The sequence below is a fragment of the Triturus cristatus genome, chromosome 7 (assembly GCF_964204655.1).
Source record: "Triturus cristatus chromosome 7, aTriCri1.1, whole genome shotgun sequence".
NCBI classification, from domain to species: Eukaryota; Metazoa; Chordata; class Amphibia; order Caudata; family Salamandridae; genus Triturus; species Triturus cristatus.
In genome coordinates this window covers 1,723,020,164-1,723,036,753 of record NC_140590.1, presented here as the reverse complement: position 1 = coordinate 1,723,036,753, position 16,590 = coordinate 1,723,020,164, and positions in this window count along the sequence as shown.

Sequence of the window (16,590 nt, the reverse complement as noted above, 5' to 3'; positions counted from 1 at the left end):
TCCATAATACGGCCCCTGATGTTCTCTGGGTGGGAGTTAGATCCTGGGTTGGCATGGAAGGTCCACCCCATAGGCAGCGGCATAAGTAGACACAAGACCCTGTTCTATCACTGGTAAATGAAGCAGAGTATAAAGGCCGGGCCTATGGTACAAGATGTCAGGTACCACAGTGACACGGCACTGCCTTGGAACCTGCCTTTCCTCCTACTTGAAGGTAACCCCTGAAATGAAGGAACGAGGAAACCATGGCAATTAGAGTGCTGAGATGTCCTTGAAGAAATATTTAATGAACGCGTTACGTCTAGTCTGCTGTCACTTTTGAAGAGACTTCATATGTGTGTACCTGGTGTCTGATCGCTCTCTAGCACCAGTCACTCGACTGCCTGTCGCAGTCCCTGGATGGAGAAATTCAGGGTGATGAACTCTCCCTGCGCATGTGATATATTTTCTCATTATGCAGTGACAAGGTTCACTTGGAGCAGATGTTATTTTCCTCCAGGACAGCATAGATACCCTATGTGGGGGAGTGGCCCAAGGTACTGGTTGCTACATTGCTCCCCTCCAAAAATCATACAAACACATCGTCTTCGCCCTAACTGTATCCTCATCACTCCAATCTAAGGGGGTTATTTAAGTTTGTAACATGTGTGACACTGACCAAAGATTGCCCAAGGTTCAGCCCCCCATGTAGCGTATTTAGAGAACCATACACTTTAAATAGTATGGACCTGCCAACTTCACTCGCAGACTGCAGGGATGAGCAGCTCTCAGAAGCTGGAAAGATAAGGAGGTGAGATATGTCAGTCCCGAGGAAAGTCCAAACACCTCTTGTAAGAAGAAGGCATAGTAGCCACGGAACAGTGCCTCATTCAATGTCACAACGAATATAACAAGTGAAAGCCATAATTGTGCATGTTTTCCATGCGTTATTGTTTTCTTGCACACATTTTCTTTAGCACTACCAGGTAAAAACTCGGGAGAACCCACGTAAGCGCTGGAGGAGTGCTGTTTGTTTTCAACTCCTAATTTGAGGTAGTGCTGAAGTGGGAGCACATGCAATTTACACTCGTTTTTGCGCTTATTCATAAGTCCAAAAGGGTTGGAACACTTATTTATTTAGCTGTCTGGCTTTAAGTCAGAGCAGAGGACAGTTCGAATCCCTTGCCTTGGTACCAGTAGGGGTGAAGGTCCAGGGCCATGCCATCTTCTATTCCCTTAGAAATCTGTAAGCTACTCTTTGGTGTGCCCCAAGACTGGAAGAGCTTTCGTTGGTCTCCCCAACCTTTAGTGCCATGGGGGTATCCCCCCTCGATGCCCTCTGCACAAGCTCTGGCAGGTGGTAGTATATTTGTAGTTTCTGGGGTGCATAGATGAACCTAGCGAAGATACAGACTTTCCTCAATGTGTAAAGTATGTCCAGAGACGAGACTTACAGCAAAACTATGAGGCCTATTTACAAGGAAACTGTTGGAGCATTGCGTTAGGCCAAGAAGGACAACGCCGCGCTCCGACAGTTTCCAAACGCAGGGATTCGCCGTATTCATGAGAATACGGTGCACTCCAGCCTTTCCCTTAGCGCTGGCGCTAAAGGTAGCTGCCTAGCAACCACACAGGCACTCTTGCACAATTGTGCAAGGGTGTCTGATTTGCAGGAAAAGATTGCAGGAATTATGTGCAGGAAAGTGTTTGTTCCTGCATATAAACAATCCGTAACGACGATTTGTAACCTCTGTGTGCTGCAGCACACAGAGAAGTTGCAAGTCATCATTTTTAGGTTTCTCCTGCACAGCACTTGTGCTGTGCTTGCGAAATCTCTCGTACTTATCAGTTCCCATGCCGAATTACTGTGTTCATTCGTTTTTATGTGGAACTTTTTTTTAAACTTCCGCTTGCTGCACCAATGTACAATACTTCTACTAAAGCTGTTCACACTGTTTAAGCCCGATTCACTGTCAAGATAAGATCTCTTCCCACAAAAAAACAGACAGCTTCTAACAGTATGCTGGAATGCTTGCTTTTTATTACTTAGTTGTGTAAGGCAGATGCTTTCGCCTTAGAACCTATTCAACATTTCCTATTCATGCCTCAGTACTAAGGGTGGGTGTAATGTGTGTAAGGGACCTACGCGGGAGGCACGGAGATGGAACCAATCTCCGCACTCTTCACATAGTTCTGTTACGCACATCCCGCCTCCCGCCCACCTCCCGCCCGCAGTATTATTAAATACATTAAAAAAGCAATTTTTAAATAACCTTACCTTATCAGCGGCGTCCCCAGGCTTCCATCCTTCTCCAGCGCGTCCTCTTCTGGGAACTGCGCACACGCGGGAACCCGCGCAAGCGCATTCCTGCACGTTAAAAATAAAGTTAATATACAAGAGCTATGCTATATTTTACTCCTAAACAGGCAGTCACAAGTGCAGTTACCTTGCAAGCAACAGGGTCATGATTTCAATGGTGCAGCAGGTGCAGTGGTGCCAGGACCAAAATCTCTAGGCACCTCACTAAACACCTAATATTTCTATATTTTACAACTAAACAGGCAGTCACAAGTTCAGTTATCTAGCAAGGGCTAGGGTCATTGTTTCAATATCGCAGGAGGTGCAGTGACACTGTGACTAAAGGTTCCAGGCACCCCACTAAACACCGATTATTGCTATATGTTTCAACTAAACAGGCAGTCACAAGTGCAGTTATCCTGCAGGCACAGGGTCATTATTTGAATGGTACAGCAGGTGCAGTGGCACTGGGCCAAAAAGTTGTCCAAACTCCTCTAAACATTTAAATTTTGCTATATTTTGCTACCTAACAGGCAGTCACAATTGCAATTACTTTGTAGTTGAAAGGGGCTGGATTTAAATGGTGCAGCAGGTCTAATGGCACCGTTAGCACAAGTTGTCATAATTCCACTAAACACCAAATATTGCTATATTGTACTACTAAACAGGCAGCCACAAGTGCAGTTATCCTGCAGGCAACAGGGCCATGATATGAATGGTGCAGCAGGTGCAGTGGCACCAAGCCAAAAGTTGTGAGAACCTCTCTAAACACCTAATATTGCTCTATTTTACTACTACGCAGAGGGACACAATTGCAGTTAGCTTTCAGTTAAAAGGGGCTTGATTTGAATGGTGCAGCAGGTGAAGTGGCACCTGGGCAAAAGCTCCAAGGAGCCAACTGAACGCATAATATTGCTACATTTTACTAATAAAGAGGCAGTCACAAGTACAGTTACCTAATGGGGCAGCAGGTGCGGTGACAACGGGGCCCAAAGTTCTAGGAACGCTTCTAAACACCAAATATTGCAATATTTTACTGCTAAAAAGTCAGTCACAAGTGAAATTACTTTACGGGCAATAGGGTCATGATTTGAATGGTGCAGCAGGGCCCAAAAGTTGTCAGAAATCCTCTAAACACATAATATTGCTATAACATCAATTAATTCTATTATTTCTCTCTTTCAATTCATTTTTCAAACGTTTGCTATTTCTTACTCCCACTATACCACTAGTAACAGCACAATATATTGTCTCTTTGTACATAAACAAGTCATAGCACTTTAACAGACTTTCTGTAACTTATATAGTACAACTACTCCACAAGCGACAACTTAAAACAAAAAAACAGCATAATATTATTCACATAGGCGAAATCTAATGCATTTACCAATGCTTGTTTTAATGACTGTTTATGTGCAGGAAGGAACACCTTCCTGCATATAAACAATCATCATGGCGATTTACTTTTTCTATGTGTGCTGCGCACTGCAGCACTCATAGAAACAGCAAAAATGTGGAGAAATAAAGCACTTCTCTCCTTCTCACTAAGTTAAGACCAGGTTTTCCTTGGTCTTAATTTTGGTGCTGCCCATATATTTACACCACACTTGTAAATAGGGGGCTGCATCAAAAACACGGGGTGCTGTGGTGGAACGCCCACCACAACACCCATTGCCCTCCCCTCTCACGCTAAGTGTAGCGTGAAAGGGTGTCTTATTTACAAGGCAGCGTTAAGTGGCTTAACATCGCCCTGTGAATAAGGCAAAGCCCCGAACGCCGCAGGAACGCCAGAAAAAGCAATTTTCCTGTGGCGATAGAGGCTTCTAAATATGCACCTATGTTTATTATTTTTTGTATGTTTGAAATGTTCTGCGACCATTCGGCACACTTGATCATGATCCCCAGTACGTGTGAACACTGTTCATGGTTTGCAAACTAGTGTTAGGGTTCACACCAGCCACTAGAGACCATTTAGTGTTGTAGGACTGAATGGCTGCGAGAAGGGGGATAGATGCACAGAGGGCGACCACAGCCCCACTCCTTCCTTTGCTCTGCTGTGTTGACAGGCCTCTCAGGAGGGAATACATGAGGTTTCCCGCCAAAGCAGCTCCCTGGACAGCGCCTAGTCATCCACATGCAGCCATGGAGTGAATCCTGGAGCTAAATCCTTTCCAGAGTCCTCTCTGAGGAGGCAAAGTCTGCTCAAGCCAGGGTGGCTGGGCTTTCGAACTGTGAAGATGAAGACCCTCTGATTGGCAGAGAGCTGCTGCCCAAATGGCTGAATTTAGCTGAAGCGGCCAATCGGCTCATGATATACCCTTAGGGCCTAGACCTGAAGGGATTGTGTTGCCAATGCTTATTCCAGTCCTGCCCAGTTCATCTTGGCTTGGAACAAACTGTAAGACCTTCCAGAAGTTCTGCAGGCCAACCCAGCATTTGCTAGTCACTTTGCCCTCATGGAAGCCCCAGCCAGTCCAAGGAGCACCTTGAAGCCCTTTCCAGCCGCCATAGAGACAGAGACCTAGAGGTATATGTGCAGGAGAGTGGCGTGGACATTCTCTTCTTCACTCCCCCTGCTGTGGCAGTGTTGATGCACCCACAATAACTGATCATGGGGATTCCATTAAAGGAAAGGGGGAGTTCTCGACTACAAGTCATAAGCCAATAAACCGTTAACATTAGAGAAAGGCTTGCGATAGTGATAATGTTTAAATATTTATTCAATAGTCAAAATAATCAATACAGAAAGCAAAGGTTAATTAAGGGTATTTGCATAATCAATGTAAAAAGGAAAATAAGCAAAAAGCACAAATAACTAGCCCCTTCTCTATCTCTCTCTAGTAAATAAAATAGCATTTTTGCTTTCTCCCAAATACCGTCTTTTTATAATGTGCCAGACAATGGAAACACAAAACTTTCATAGCATCATATTAAGCAAAAGGAAGGAACTAAAATGTAAACAATGTTACTTGCATAGCAACCAATCCAACTAGTAGTTTGCATAACTTCCTAGCCTACCCCTACTTCCAACTGATTCGGATTGTTTAAAATTCTTCACAATTTAATATGGAAAGGAATTAAATATGAAATGAATCTTTGCACAATAAGCGGCTTCTACATCTTTTTATGCTTATTTATTTTATTGAGGACCATACAATACATGCCATAAGTTTATCATAATAAAGGCGCCGAAGAAAGGCATTAAGTAAGTATATATCCTTTGGCTTTAAATACACTTTTTTTTTCCAAAGAGAATAGTTTTGTTAAATAGTCTCTCATTTCTCCTGAAATCCATTGAAGTTTAGCAGCTGAACCTCGTATTTTGGCTACCTGATGTTCCAGTTCCTAGGGAGATGTGACTTCCCTCCATCGTTTATCGCAAAGTTGGTGTTTTTGCAAATTTCCATTTTTTTGCAATAATCGGCCTAACAATTAACGTTGCATAAAAGACACAGGCCCAGATTTGCTAACATTTGGTGTCATGGTTACGGCACTTCTTTGGCACAGCCATGGCGCAAAATGCTAATCCACATTCACGAAGACAAGCAAGGGCCGATTTGCTTGGCATTGTAAAGAAATGTAACACAACACAGCAGCTTGAGCTGTGCTGTGCTACCTTTCTTAGTAGTAGGCATTCCATGGGTGGAGTGCACGCATTCCATGGGTGGCGTGCACGCATTCCATGGGTGGCGTGCACGCATTCCATGGGTGGAGTGCACGCATTCCATGGGTGGAGTGCACGCATTCCATGGGTGGCGTGCACGCATTCCATGGGTGGAGTGCACGCATTCCATGGGTGGAGTGCACGCATTCCATGGGTGGGGTGCACGCATTCCATGGGTGGAGTGCACGTATTCCATGGGTGGAGTGCACGTATTCCATGGGTGGAGTGCACGCCTTCCATGGGTGGAGTGCACGCATTCCATGGGTGGAGTGCACGTATTCCATGGGTGGAGTGCACGCATTCCATGGGTGGAGTGCACGCATTCCAAGGGTGGAGTGCACGCATTCCATGGGTGGAGTGCACGCATTCCCTTGCACTCACCCATGGATTTTCACACAATCCCAGATTTTCTAAATGCAGTAAACCTGGAATTGAGTCAAAATCCTGCGCCTACCATAGAGAGGTGTAACAAGGAAATCATATCTTTATTTCTCCTCATCACTTCCCCTTTCTATGCACAATGCATCCTGCACCACACATAAAAAGAGGAATTTGCCTCTTAGATATGCCTCTTGTGCTGGAATCTGCCCCTTCCTGCTCAAAAACAATCCTGCCTGTAACACACGCCCCATTGTAGCATAGCACAAGGGTGTCTGTGTTGGCGCTAGGCAGCACGGAGGTCACCGGCACTAGAAGAGAGCAGAAGTAGATAGCGCGCATTTCTGCTCTCCCCATTTCATGCACTGCAGGGACTTTGCTTGCTGCTCTGCATGTCGTGAAATGTTAGTGTATCTGGGCCGCAGCCTTCTGCCTTACTCCTTAATAAAATCATATTGTGATAAGATCGAATGTAGAGAGTGGTATAAGTTTGATTCTATATGATATTGAGGTCCAAAATGATTTTAATTTGGGACTCATCAAGCATATGTTGTCTGCAGCCTCACTCAAACATCGTGGGCAATGGTAAACTGATTGATACCACTAGGTTTGGATGGGGTAATATAAAAGTCGAACAAAGTGTGATATACTCGGCCATGTACTCTAGTTGGGTTGACACTTCTACAGAAACGTTCAAGACTATAAGTAGTATAAGTAGACTGCCGAATTCATAATTGCTCTCAAAATTCTAGGGACCACGGAGCATATCACCGATAAACATCGCAGAGTGCACTTAGCGCAAATTAGTTTAACGCCGGCTATCGCCGGATTTGATCATCGAGATAACGCGTAATCATCAACGCTTATCTCCACGGCGATGAAAAATCCAGCGATAGCGGCAAAATGTGCGATTATCGCTGGAAATCCAGCGATAATCGCACAGCGATAGGCAAATCCTTGTAGATAGTGTAGGGTGGTCTCATCATTATTATCCACCACCTATAGGCTATAATGGCTTAGTCAGATTCAGGGCAGGCGTAATGAAACCTGCGATAGCCAGCCCATTTAAATATACCAAGAGATAAGGACGCTTGCTGACACAAAATCTCTATTGCTTCCCACCAGGTCATATGGGCAGCTGCTAAAACAATTATCTGCAGCCATTTAATAAGAGACGCGCCCCTTGCCAACGTCTAGAGGGTGACGCAACAGAGCCCTTAGAGGACTAGACTGCATCCCTCACATGCCTCTATACTGCCAACCCCTCACCCCCACTACGTTTGGAGAAGGTTCACATAGACCTCAATGCCCTGTTCATCTCTAAAGCTGAGAATGCGCTTCAACGGCTGAAAGGTCGTCATTATGAGCAAGGCGAGAAGGCAGGAAGGGTGGTGGCGGCCCAGCTGCACCAACAGGAGAAGGCATTGGCCACAATGGCCATTAACTCCGCGAAAATTACTCTCCTTACTCGCTGGCAAGACATTGTCAATGAGTTTGCGGCTTTCTACCGGGTCCTATACACTCCAGAGGTGGTGGACGATTCTGACACCCTAGAGTCAGGAAGGGATTTACTTAAGGGGTAAATCACTATGACCGAGATTGTGCCGGCCATCTCCAGGCTCCCATATCATAAAGCCCTGGGGGAAGACGACTTCCCTGCAGAGTTTTAGAAGTGGGCGGGCGAGGACGTGGTGGACTCCCTCTATGAGGTGTTCTATTAGACCGATCAATTTGGTTCCCTCGGCTCCGCCAATAGGGCAGTGATACCGGTCCTTCCTAAGCCAGGAAAGACTCCTTCTCTGCAGGAGCTACAGTCACATCTCTCTGCTTAACGAGAATACCAAGATGCTTGCTGGAGTCCTTGCGGCTTGCCTTCGATTGATGATTCCGTCCCTGATCAACTATACACAGGTGGGGTTCGTCCCCTGCCGCCAATCTGGGTACCACCTCCGCACATGCTCGCACCTCGTGGTCAGCCAAGGACTTGCAGGATGATGCACTCACCCTCTCCCTGGACGCTGAGAAGGTTTTCAATAGGATTGAGTGGGGATATCCATCTACGACCCTTCAATGGTTTGGTCTGGGGAAGGACTTTGTAGCCAAAGTTCAATGGCTTTACGACTCACCTACTGTCCAGGTTAACTGTGGGAGTTTTCTCTCTAATCCATTTCCAGTCCAATGGGGGACCTGAGAGGGCTATCTGCTGTCACCCCCCACTGTTCCTCATCACCCTAGAATCCCTCGCTGCGTCTCTTAGTCAATCCCTGCACCTCAACGGTATTTCCATCCCCAGAGGAAGTCCACTGTCTAACTTTATGCCGATGGTATTTTGCTTACCCTCTCGGACCTCCCTTGCTCCCTCCCCACCCTCCTGGACATCCTCCCTGGCTTTGCAGCACTCTCTCAATAATGGGTTACCTGGGACAAAAGAGAAGCACTATCCAGGTCGCAGGTGACCACTAGTGCGGTCTTGTGGGGGTCTGGGTCTCTCCTTCATTGAGCACTATGCCTTGTCCCTGCACTTGGTGCAACTTGCTTGCATGCTCCCTGTGGCTCTGGACCTGCTGCTTTGGATGCTGGTGGAATGCAGTCTTCTGAGCTGCCCGCAGGGACTGCACCCGCTCTACAAGAGTGGCGCTACCAAGCCGGGCCCCAAAAACTCAATGCAGAAAGCAATGGTCAAATCGTGGCAGTGGGCCCATCGTCTATTTGGGGTGGATCCACTTCTTCACGAACATGCGCCCTTATAGGGTAACTCTGGCCTCTGCATAGGTGGCAGAATGCTAAGCTGGGAGGTGTGACGCTCTGCAACAGCCTTCAACAAGTTCTCGAGCAGGGCACCCTTAAACCTTTTGTGGTGATCCGTGAAGAATTTGGCCTCCCATCTCATCAGTCTTTGTGGTATTTGCAGCTACAGCATTGCGTCACCTGTTGTCTGGGTGCCTGGCCACTGGGTCCTCCAGCCTTCCCCTGTGGTCTCCAACCTCAGGACTTGGGGTCGCTTTGGCAGGGTAATGTCTGGCTTCTTGAGCCACCGTATTCTCTCCCTGCCCCTCCTGAATAACCTTCATGAAAAATGGCAACCCAGCCTTCAGACAGAATGTGAAACAGATGATTGGGTGACCCTTTTGGAGGCACTAGACAGGGGTCCAGGAGGCACGGTTGAAGATTTGCCTCTTTAAGTCACTACATGACTGGCACTTGTAAAACTGCGGGCAGCAGGCCTGTTACCACATGCAAGTTGTGTGTGCTGCGCCACAACCATTGCCACCAGGTTTATATCCTCTGTGATTGCCCCACAGTATGACCTTTTTGTGAGGCGGTTGGTGGCACGCTGAGCGAGAACCTACCAGACACGACCCCCTTGTCCCATCCCTTGATCCTTCTACATGACCTCACAGCCTCCCCAGACCATTCCAGCCTTCAGGGTCATCTATTGCATGTGGCAAATATCAGCATCGTTCGTCCCTGGCACTCACTCTCCCTCCCCCGCCATGACGAATGGCTGTCGGCGATGTACCAGATGGCCTCCTATGAGCGGGTCAACTACAATCTGCAGGACAAGACACCCCTTACCTGGTCACCTTTTCTCTGGGATGATATCCACTAGCTCCTGGATGAGAGTGCCCTTGACTCCCTATAGGGAGGCCAGAGGTTATGCTACGCTGTCTTTGCCCTTGGCACCCTGTCGCGTTCATGACCCTTGATTGTGCTCACCCACTTGCCACTCTCCATTTTTGCTTTTTCCACCTCTACCTCCCCCTCTCATTTCTCTATTCACTTCTTCCTTCTTCCCTCTTATCCCACCCATTCCCCCCACCACATGCTTTGTGTCTAGTGCTACGTTTTATTTTGCACTGTGTATCTTGCACTGTCTCATTACTTCATGTATCAAGCCTTATGTTCCCCGCCCCATTCCCTTATCCCTTGTTTTGATCTTGAACTTTCAATAAAGAATGTTGAAACAACAAAACAGTCTCAATAGTACACTGAAAACCCAGAGCACTGGTTACAAGGGACCACCAGAATTCTCAGTTTTGAGTGCTGATGCCCCCTAAATGTACAGGCCCTCAGACAACTCACCTACCTAAAGAGCTCTCCAACCATGGACTACTTCCATCCCTGTGCTCTGCCTGCCTTCACCTCTTATTTGTTTCCCAAACCCCTTATGTATAATTTCAGCCTTGTTTGCCCCAGTTCCTCGCCCTGCTGCTCTTGAACACACTCCTCTTAGAGCTCGCAAGTTTACCCCATTTACTGACGTTTAAAGTCACTCTCAAAACACACCACCACAGTAGGGACCATATTACTGAAAGTGCCCTGGGGCACCACCGGTGTTTGTGTACGATGGCTGCACCCCTCTGATTCTTTTGAATTTTAGAAGGGTCCGCCGATGTTTGTGTGGTATATTCTGTAGTATGGATTGCGCCAGCACAAATTTCATGTTGGCCTGATAACATTGAGACGTTCCCTCCCTTGCATGGAATTGTGGTCACATTTAGATGAGGCAACTCTGTGCCATTGCACCCCCTCCTTATTACAGATGTGTATGCAATGACATAAGCCATCAGGAGATGCACTGATTTTGCACCACCTAGGGGTGGTGAACAGTTAGGGGCAGATTTACAAGGCCCTTGCGCCACTTTTCCCATGTTAAAAATGACGCAAAAGTGGAGCAAGGGGCTTGTAAATCTGCCCCTTAGTGTGCCACCTGTGGGCACGCCATGAGAGAGGATTGCAGGGGTTCCAGGAAAGCTTCAGTCACACTCCATCCACCTGCAGAAAGATCCCTGCTCCCTCTCCAAACTGTGGCCAGGTCTTCTCTAGGGAAAGACATATCAGGGGTTTCCAATCATGGTCCTGCCTTTCCCTAGTTCGCATTCCTCAGTGGAGGCGCACACTCTCAGAATTCATGCCTGCACTGAGGAGAGCTTATTTAGAAGTGTCATCAAGCACAAGATAGCGCTGGGTGCAACTAGTTAAAGATGTGCTGCGGCGCGAACATGGGGGTATATCAGCAATGAGGCGATATAAAATTATCGCCGCTTTTGCGTCCGTTTTCAGACGAAAAGCGGCAATAATTTTATTGACTAATTAGCAAGGTCACGCTATCGTGTGAAACCTTGCATTAGCGCCCGGATTCTTAACGCCCAGCGTTGCATCTCTAATGAGATGCAAAGTGGGCGTTCCTGACCTGACATGACTGGAGAAATGTCGCTAAGTGACATTTCTCCTATCATCAAGCCCCACGCTATGAAGCATAGCGGCAAGAAAAGTAGCGATAACCCCTGTTATTGCTACTTTCCTAACGCCTGCTTCAGGACTGACTTAGCCATGATATCCTATGGAAGGTGGATATCATGGCCAAGTTTGTGAGGCCCTATCATCAAGCTAACGCCACACTTCGTGAGATTATCGCTGGGTCTCCAGCGATAATCTCACGTTTGGCAGTTAGCACTAGGATTTTTATTGCTTTTGAGATAAGCGTTGCTAATAGCACGCTATCTTAGCGATAAAAATCCACGTTAGCCGGCGATAATTATCCTAGCGCTAAGTGCGCTTAGCGATAATTATCGCCGGTCCTTGATGATATGCCCCATGGACAGTAATTAGGGTTTAGGTGTCCCCTTTTCATGAAGTAACTGAGTGGCTGTGCTAAACAGGAATATAATATATATGTACAATTTTTTTCACCTCACATCCACTATCTTATGATGACACTATAGACCCTGTCATTTCACAATTTCAGGGCATCTAAGTTTCAACATGTAAATAATTTATGTTGTAATGCGTTTGCCTCCACACAGCAGCATCTTCTACACCGCAAAGAAATTATGTTTCTTTCTCCTGCTTTCCAAATTTACAGTGTTTCTGGTTTAAAAAAGCAAACACTAGATACATATGTACAACCCCCCCCCCCAGGTTAGGAGGAAAACATCTGCTTTCAGTATATGGGCAATTTATGACCTATCTTCAGTAATGTACTATAACCAATCATTAGGGAGTTCATCGACAACCCTCCCCCACCATTCACCTACTGTATGAAATGCAGATAGTCTCTGTCTTATGTAAAAACACAATTATGTATCAGGGACAGACTGCTCAACATTTGGGCCATAAAAAACCCACAGGTCTAGTTTATGAATACATGGATGAGGCACAGGTGATGAGCAAAGGAACCTTCACAAAGGTGCATTAGCCACTGAGAATTTGGCCTTCAAGGTCCACATTTGGCATCACTGGGATTACAGCTGTTATATATAGTACTCAGTGGCGGTGACCACTGGAGAGTTATAGTTAGGATCGTGTTTCCATAGGAAATACAATTTTTGCATTGCTAATAACTTTAGCCCTGTTTGACAAATCTTCATGAAAAATGTATAAAACAGTGCTCTTTTTTACTTTGTTTGTGCATAGAAACAATCAAGGTGCTCCATCAAGTGGGGGGCAAGATAAAGGTGTGGTCCCAAAACACGTTTTCCAGATTGTTTCATACTAAATTTAAACACAGCCACAGCCCAAACCCATGAACGCATTTACACCTTATTGCAGAAACCTAGATCTTGGTCTAGGAAAAGTGCTTTTTGTGAATTGGCGTAAACCAGTTCAATAGTTTTTGAGTAATTGAGGCTCAACAACATTATATCTACTGTGGAGCCTATGTGGACCGACATATCCCACACTGAGATCTGATTGGCTGCGAACACATCAACAAAGATGTGGCAACAGCCATCTTAGGACTCACAACTCAATCCCAAGTCCTACAGAAATGGTTAATAAAAGACTTAAGGGGACAGGGTAGGGATACCCTGATCCCGTAGGCCTTGTGATGGGGCCCAAAATGTTTCTTTTTTTTTTTTTTTTAAATGTTTGCCACAAATTCACAGAGGATCCACAAATTTGTGGTAAAAATATTTTTCAAAAGCAGGCTACTTTGCTACTGTAAGCTGCCTCTCCTTCCGGGGTGGACCTGTGGTAGCAGAAAACATTCTAATGGAGGAGGGGGGCACATGGGTCCCGTCCACGCGACTCCGGGGAGCCACAGGGACCTTGTCCCCCCTGTTGTCAACAATAGTGAAGGGAGGGGGGTCCCCCACCTTCAGCATCAATAGGCCCCAGGAGCCCTGAGGAACTTCGATTTCTGATCGCGATCGAATCGACCCACCATTTTGTGCTCCGCCGCCATTTTATGTTGCCCTCACTCAGGCAGTACGGCGAACAAAGTCTATTCTGCTTTTTCTGCTCTTCGTGTCAAAAATTGTCCTTTTGCCTCTATTTGCGAAGCTGTGTTAGGTCTGGCCGAGTACACTAATCCGTGTCTGGTTTTCCTAATCCCCGTCTCAACTATCTGTTGGTTCACACTATTCTTTTCGGACTTTATCGTATCGTCTGGCCTTCACCGTCCTCTGCTAGCATTCTCTCGTTTCACAACTGTCCTCCAGCACACACAAACGTATCTCGCCACCTGCAAGTTAATTACAAATCCGTTAATGAATTAGTTTGAGGGAGGGGTGACAAACACAGTTGGAGGAGAGGTTTCTTCGAGTCATCTGACACTTTTGTTTTCAAATCTCTCCCATTGGTCCTGTCTTGTTTTTCAACTTTCCTTATTGGCTCCTTCTTGTATTTGCTGGGAGTGTAGTTGGTTAATGTATATTTTTTACATGCTATATAAGTTTGTGTGCCACAGAGTGAAGTGGCAGTCTCCTGAGAACCTACCTTGTGTGCTTCTGGGACAACTGTACTAGCTGCAGCTAATAAATCTGATCTTCTAACGCCTACAGAGTGTCCCGTGTCTCTGTGCAGCTGAGCAGGAGAAACCCAGGAGATTGAGGCGTACCCTGCGCCGCCAGGCCCAAAAGGTTCTGGTTCTTCAGCCCCAGCCCCCAGGGCATGTCTGCTACCACTCGGCGGGAGCTTCAAAAACACTCCCACTTGGCAGGAGTAGACTTTTATTTTTCTGCCCACACTCTTGCGGGCAGTGGAACTCCCATTGCTCCTGCCCGGTACGAGCAAACAAAAACAGCTGATCTTACCATGGTGGGAACAAAGCAAACCGCCTCAGCACCCAAGATGGGTGCATGTGACGAGCTGGCTGGGGCCGCAGAAGATCCGCCCAATGTACCGGGGCACCTACTCACAGGCACCTCAGGTTCTGAGGGATAGGATCCTAGAAGCCCATAGTGGCTCAAGGAGGGGAGCCGTATGGCTCCCTCCCCATTTTGTTACATTTCGGACCCAGAGGTGTCCTGTCTAGGGTATTTTAAGGCTCAAGGAGGAGGGGCATGCAGCCCACTCCCCATTTTAAATCTTGGCACGGGGTGGGATTCCCGGGGCTTTTATTGGCTTGGGGGGGGCATGCAGCCCCTCCCCATTTCATTGTGTTATATTTCAACACCGGGTGTGGGCTCTTTGGGGCCTTTTGAGGCTTGGGGAAGTGGGCCACGTGCCGGTCTTCCTGTTTGATTAAGTGAGGGCTCCAAGGGAGGGCTTCTGGTGGCTTGGGAGGGGGTTCAGCGAACTTGTGTGGCAATTTGTTGGACTTTTAGATTTCGCTGCGCCTGAACCGCTGCAGCTAAGTGATCTAAGTACCTGCCAGCAATCTGTTGGAACATCACTACATGGAAGAGCGGAAATTACTACAATTGGTGCTCTCAGGCACAGTTTACTGAGATGGCAGTAAAGTGGCTGATGAAGGGTTGGTGATATGGACACTGAGGCTCCTAAATCAAACGCACAGTGTCACAGTGTAATCAGCGAGGTATGGACCCTCTTTTGCCCATCACTGTATGGAAGTGTACATTAAACAGTGACCACCATGAAAAAATCTACTACGATAGAACGCGCATAAAAGGCACATACACTCAAAGATGGCGGCTATGGTAATCAAGAGGGACTGTTCTGTGAAAGCAGTTCTGGTTTGGATGGTTTTTAGTGACTCAGGAAAATTGACGCTCTGCTAGTAAACGTGATTATAAGTAAGAACAAAGTTGTATGATGCAACCAGGTAAGGGGATAAGCCCTATAATCTCTCACTTTTGTGTGGGAAAAATCCTACACAGTTACAGAATTCAATAAGAACCTGAGCACACATAGAAACACACATAGATAAGGTCCTTATCCGGAACACGGAACACTGCCATGAGGAGAATTAGCGCACACTCTCTAGATCTTATTTACATTATCGATCGTAACTTTACCCAGAGAAGACTCACCGCAGACTTAACTTTTGGAGCATCACGGTGTTTCCTTGACAGAACAGTCCGTTACTTTAGGACTACATATTGGCCAACCATGTGGGAATTATCACCGGCGGAGCGACTACCAAGAATTTATCATCTCCAGACAGCCCGGAGGAAGTCGCGGAATTAATTTCCAAATGCGACGAAACACGTGTTGGCTGGTTTCTGTTTTGCTTTAATGAAGATGGAATAAAGAGGAAGCAACTTTCTATCAACAAGGATTATTGACCATTGTTTCTAAATTCACTAGAACTGTGTGAATACATTTGCATTGTATAACTGTTTTTCTGTGTGTGCCCAGGTTCTTGTTGAATTCTGTTCTGTGAAAGCAGTCCTTCCCTGCTGAACATTGTGCAGGAGGAGCCTAAGGAGGCGTTTAAATAAATCTGAATGCCAGTAACCACCTTGCTCACCGAAAAGCATTTGAGAAAGTCGCAAGACGAAACGCGTCATGCTTGGTGAAATAAAGGACTGTCAAGCCTGTGAGTGCTCCATGCGTGTTCCTGGAAGAGGGACCCCTTTGTTGGTTCAGATACATATGTATACATGTGATCAAGGCCTCTTTAGGCCGAAATGCGTCATAGTGGTGGTGTAAGGGCTCCAATATTCTTTGCACCAACAAATACGGGTCGCATTCATTTGTTCCCCTTGGAAGACTGGGAATACTACAGGCGAAGTCTGCAGCAATAGATATATATATATATATATATATATTTATATATATATATATATTTTTTTTTTTCTCAAGGAACAAAGATGTGAAGGAAGTTGGGAATACTAAATCTATATTTTTCTATAAGCACTTACATTTCGATGATGTTTTTTCTGCAACACACAACAAAGTGTACATACCTGTACATAAACTGTATTCATCCAGCAGTTAAGAAAAGTACAAATTAAGCACATGTTTTTCTTTAATTCTGAAGTGTGCTAAAACAGGGATTTCTAATAGGAACAAAACAAATCACAACACTTTAACTGTGATGCAGAAATGATAAATATCCACAGACACCCAATTTCCACACATT